Raw genomic sequence first — 5,882 nt, 5'->3', positions numbered from 1 at the left:
TCATTTCATCAAGATTATTAGCAGTTATGGGTTTAGTGAGAAATTGAGATAAATCAGGCAGGTTATTTATGAATCTGTCCTTAGTGGTTGGAACAATAGTTCTACCAGGTCGATAGCGTGGTGCAACACGGCTAATCTGCTCTACCGGTAGTGTGTACAGTATAAGATAATTGTCTGTGATGTCATCACTCTGAGGTAAAATATCTATATCAGTGACGTCTGCTCCGTGGAATATTATTAAGTCTAATGTGTGGTTAAAGCGATAAGTTGGTCTGGTGACGTTTTGTTTAACCCCAAAATAGTTTAATAAATCGACAATCGATAATCCTAGAGCATCGTTGACATCATCTACATGAATATTAAAATCTCCTACAAGCAGCACTTTATCAAAATCGATCAAGAGGTCTTTAAGAAAACAAGCAAACTCTTGAAGAAAATCAGCGTAGGGCCCTGGGGGTCTGTACACGGTGACCAGAGCGAGTTTTCTATGTATGTCTGAAAGTACAATTTTAAGGACAAGCACTTCAAATGATTTAAAGCTGAATCCTAATATCTGACTAACATTAAGTGTAACTAACTCTTAGAAAAGAGTTAGTAAGGTAATGATTTTGAGCTCCATTTTGTTTGGTCTCTTCCGCCCCATACGGTATAGTCCTTTAACTCCGCCCCCATACGGTATTGTCTTTTAGCCCCGCCCCCTTACAGTATAATCCTTTGACTCTGCCCCCCACTAGTTAGTGTGACGTACACCATGGTAAAGGAAAGTCATGTCGCTTAAATGCTCTGAAATCGTACAAGGTTCTTAAGGAAAGTAAGGGATAATTAAGCACAAGGTTCTTAAGGAAAGTAAGGGATAATTAAGCACCTAGCTGGAACGGGAACAAGGTACTATGATTGATTTGTTTGATGTGTATATGTATTAATATTTTGGTTAATCTATTTAACTGTGAAGTGTTTTTAATGTGTTGTTGTCACTGCCACATCTGTGACATCATCGTGTGACATCACAGGGGGTCTCTTTTGAATGGCTATTCATGTTTATGTTTGTAAGAGCTGATTGTTTTATTTGTTATCTATCTGTTCTGTAGCTCTTACGGTGTTTCACTAAGAAAAGGTTTCTCATCAAGGAAAGGTAGATTTTGTGTTTCCCAAAGGAAAGGCTGACGGCTGAACACAAAATAAAGGCTTTTTGAAACATCAGTACGCTTCACCATTGTCTGGCTAGGGGTTAGCTACATTAAGAGAGGCACTATAAATAGTTGCTACACCCCCCCTACGACCAGTCTGACGGAGCTCATGCTTATAAACATATCCTGACGGTGTCGACTCGTTTAGACCCATATAATCACCTGGTTTAATCCAGGTCTCAGTGAGACAGAGTGCATCGAGATTATTCTCTGTGATCATCTCATTTACAATCAGTGCTTTGGATGCAAGTGATCTTATGTTTAAAAGACCAAACTTTAGAACTTTGTTGTGTTTGTTTATCTGCCATTTTTCAGTTTTAACTGTAATAAGATTATTTCTGGATCTTGTGTATTTAATTCTTGGTTTTACTACACTAGGAATAGATACGGTTTCTATAAACTGGGCTGTGTGTGAACTTGTAACTATTTGGTTTGTTGTAGTCGTGTTCTCATAGTTGAAGATTTCCTGATGTCTTTACCAGTCAGATGGTGTGAAGTATCCTAGAGATGTTATCTGATAACACTGCTGCTCCAACTCTGCTGGGGTGCAGGCCATCAGGGCGGAAGAACCTAGGACGCTCCTAGAAACAGTTCCAGTTATTAATAAAGAGAAGCAAGAGAGAAAACATTCATTAGACACAATTCCCCTCAGGTGTGTCATTCCCACGCTTCCCTCCTCCCGGCCTTACCCTCCATTCACAAACTGTCACTCGGCCATGCCCCCGCTGCCACATGTATGTATCCCACTTTTATCAGGAACTGTTAACACTTAAATTTAGGTAGGGCATTTTCAGCTGTGAGTCCGAATAGCTTTGGTAAAGGCTAAAAGGTTAAGGCAGGAGACTGTAGACTTTGGCACAGGAACGATAGTTGTTGTCCTGTGGCACGTAGGAACAACTACGCTGCTTAGGGAGATTTTAAAGACGGTGAAGACATCCACTAGCTGTTCTGCGCATTCCCTGAGCTCTCTGCGAGGAATGTTGTGTGGTCCAGCAGACTTCTGTAGTTTAACTCAGCTTAACTTCTGTAGTTTTCTTCACTTCAGCCATGGTTAGACAGAGCACCTCAGCCATTGAGAGGAGGAGATTTTTAACGTGAAGGCTTCCTTGCCACCACGTTGTTCTACACCTTAAATCGGGTGTAGAAGTCGTTCAGAGCATCTAGGAGGGAGGCGTCATGGTTACAAGCAGGTGAAGTCTTGAATTTTGCGATCACCTGGATGCCCTGCCACATGCGTCTGGTGTCTCTGCTATCGTGGAAGTGGCCGTGGATTCTCTTGCCATGCACGCACTTCACCTCTCTGATGGCACGAGACAGTTAGGCTCTTGCTGTTCTTAAGGCAGTCCTGTCCCTTGCTCTGAAGGTAGAGTCTCTAGCATTTAAAAGTGTGCCCACCTTTGTGGTCATCCATCGCTTTTGGTTGGACCGGGTCTGCCAATGTAACTGGTCACTTCAATGTGTACTCCTTCAAGTCAGTGAAGTTGCCATCATTTTAAGCAGTCAGTTATCAGTTTTTACATATGAACATTTGTGCCGTGATTTGCAATTGCAATTGTAATTTAAGCATTAATAAAATTCCTTTCTATACAAGGTGATCCAGTCAGATAAAGGTAAGAATTTTGTTACTAAACAAAAGTCCAACAAAGCATTGTTACTGATTCATATCTTGTGGAAAGAAATTTAAGCAAAGTAGACTATGTAATCAACACCCCAGAGCAAAAGAAACATAAACATGTGTGCCGCATTAATAATTGAAAGCTTTCCCATCTTTCCAGGGAAGCTCCTGAGGGGTGTGTTGTACCCCATTTGTCTCCAATGGCTGTGATATCTACCATGCAGCGGGAAACCTCATCAGCTGTAAAGGCGCAAGAATTGTCAGGGCAGAATTCGTCTTTTATTAGGCTGCCCAATTAAAAAACTTTGCATGAGTTGTCTTCCAGACTCACTCATCTATTCAGCAAACAAGAGGACATTTTTAAAAATTATTCATGAGTTTCCCTGCATTATTGGAGATGTACCTAATTAAACTTTTCTCCATCAACACGACATTAAGGTTACCTGTAACGCATAACTTCATATCATGCCAAATTGGCCGGAAGAGCTTTAATGGACAGGAGGTTGAGTACCTACCCAAGCATGGTTTAGCAAAGCCCAGTGTGAGCTGTTGGAGTTCTCTATGTTTGTTATTTTCTAAACCGATGAAACTTTTAGTTTAAGTGCAGATTACCATAAAGTAAATCTAGTTACAGTTTCTGATTCTTATCATTTGCCATTTATGAATGGTTGTGTCATTAACACCTGCGCAAATTTGCGTAAATTACGTAAATTCCCAAATTTGCGTAAACACCCTGCTGAGATTTTCACAGGCCTTCAGCTTAATTGTTCTCCTGCTTTTGTTGTGCAAACACACCCATTACCTGTGAGGCATATTTGCATGTGAGGAAGTACTTTATTCACCGTGCCCAGTAGCGTTGTTATGCGCTGCAGCAGTCTGTGCGACAGTGACAGTAAAGTAAAGAAATTGTCCGTCGTGACATTACTCCCATCATTCAAAAATGGTTCCATCAGGTTCATGACCACGTTCTCTGCCAGCCTTTCTCCTTTCTGATGACTGGGGTCCTTTCCCAAGTGAGGAGATGCATTGCAGACATATTTGGTCTCCAAATTCGTGGCCATCCAGAACTTGATCCCAAATTTGTCTGGCTTGGTTGCAATATACTGTGTGAATGGACAACGAACTTTGGTAGGGAACAGCTGTTCATCTATGGTCATGTGTTCTCTTAGCACAGTTCTTGTTGAAGCGTGTCCAGATGTCGGAGATTGCAGCAAATTTGTCTGTTTTCACCCGTTCTGTCCTTGTCATCAAATCGAAGGTGTTGCATAATTTAAATGAATCTATCTTGGGGCATTTTCTCTTTGATTACTGGCACCAGAAAGCTTTCTGACTAGCAATCCACAATGGCACCAACAGGACACATGATTGCTCTTACAAACAGAATTGAAATGAATGCCATCAGTTCATGAATTGCCAAATTCCAGTCCGGCTTTGTTCTGCAGGCTTGATGGACCAAGCACTCCCTGACGGTCTGCAGCATTCCCACGTCTAACTGGCAAAGGAAGCTTTGGAGCACGCTTGTAATTTTACGCTGTCGAAATATAAACAAATAGAGAATGGTAAATTTACATGAACCTTACTCTAAATGGGTTTATATAAATATCATATGTACTATGGCAATGACAAACCTTAGCAGACTCTGTGGGTCCAGCTTGCGCAGTGAAGCACGAGTGATTTGCTACTGCACTGGGCATTCCAATGTCCTCCTCTACCCACACAGTGCCATCTTTTGCGGTCTGGCTCAGACAGGGCTTCCCAGTACCACGGTGCATCTTCCGTGGAGGCATGTTGGGTTCTTGTTCCGGATTTCCTGAAACCAGGCCAAAGCCTGTTGTGTGGAGAGGTTCTTCCTGCGTGGCAGTGATACGGAGGACATCCTGATGCGTGTTCTCAAAAATGCAAAGAAGAAATTATTCTCCCGCCTTAGTCGGTCTGCTTTTATGCATAGCACTGTGCTGTAGTCATGCAACCAACTGTAAGGAAGGTTTCCTATCTGGCTTGAATGACTAAATGTTAGGATTTTCACTATCTGGTGTGCGCTGATCAGGGGATTGTACTCGCCCCAGCGTGTCAGTCAAAACACGGTACAGGATTCAGAACACTCAATGTTACTGGGTATAGAACTGATCGTATATGAGGTGATTCTTGCCATCTTCTGTTAGCTGCTGTTCGGTAGGTTGCGTGATGCAGAATGCATGCTGAAAGGCCACTGCTAAGTGACCACTGCTGAATGGTCAGTGCTGAGTGACAGGTTGGACAATGTCGAATGGCCACTGGTAGTTCACACCGTAGTTCACCATCTCCCTCAGAGCCTAATGAGTTCAGGAGACCCACAAGAGCTTGAATTTCGAGGGCGAACAGATAGAAACTGGCTGTATCTACAGGCTCTACACTAGAGGCAGACCCACAGTTTACCCAGCAATGACATGCTACCTATGACATCACAGGAGATTAGGCAACTCCGTGAGGATAAGGCAGCCATTCTGGATGAACTCCGACAACTTAGGGTCCTTTACAAGGATATGCAGAATTTAACAGTAAAGCTGCAGACAAGCCCCCTGACGACAGCAAGTCATGGATGCCCCTAATGTAGAGCCTGGAGATACAGCCAGTTCTGATCTGAGCTACTCTGAGTAAACAAATGCAAATGTACCAGGCCTCACAGGTGTTGGGTGGTTTGCACAACAAAAACAGGAGGAGAATTGAGCTGAAGAACTGTGAAAATCTCAACAGGGGGGAATAACACCTCAGGACGTGCACCAGAAAATAAAAAAGTCAGTCATTCTATTTAATGCAGATCGACAATCAATCAAAGAGAGCAATGAAATGGCCCATCCTTGAAAACCGATCAATGACCGTCATGACGACTATGTTGCCATTGGAAGCCATGGCGAGGTGTGACCACGGATGTTCTGGGATAGAAAGGGGCCAAAGGAGACCCATGAGGGTTCTTGTGTTGGGTGCAGTCGGTGCAGGCTGCGACGAAGTCCTGGGTGTCCTTTACCATGGAGGACCACCAGAAGTGTGTCTTGACCAGAGACAAAGTACGAGGCTCACCGGGGTGACAGAAGAACAGGAAG

The 5,882-nt window shown here is 43.1% G+C and overlaps 1 long non-coding RNA gene across 1 annotated transcript; it reads left to right on the top strand.

The window, feature by feature from the left end:
• Positions 1 to 849: 849 nt before the first annotated feature.
• LOC124376388 lies at positions 850 to 3,228 on the top strand. Its single transcript, XR_006923831.1, has 2 exons — positions 850 to 885; positions 2,963 to 3,228. It is a non-coding gene; the product is annotated as an uncharacterized LOC124376388 (long non-coding RNA).
• Positions 3,229 to 5,882: the final 2,654 nt, after the last annotated feature.

The sequence above is a fragment of the Silurus meridionalis genome, chromosome 22, assembly GCF_014805685.1.
Source record: "Silurus meridionalis isolate SWU-2019-XX chromosome 22, ASM1480568v1, whole genome shotgun sequence".
Classification (NCBI taxonomy): domain Eukaryota; kingdom Metazoa; phylum Chordata; class Actinopteri; order Siluriformes; family Siluridae; genus Silurus; species Silurus meridionalis.
The sequence above is the reverse complement of the archived record's forward strand: the minus strand, read 5'-3'. Positions and strand labels throughout refer to the sequence as shown.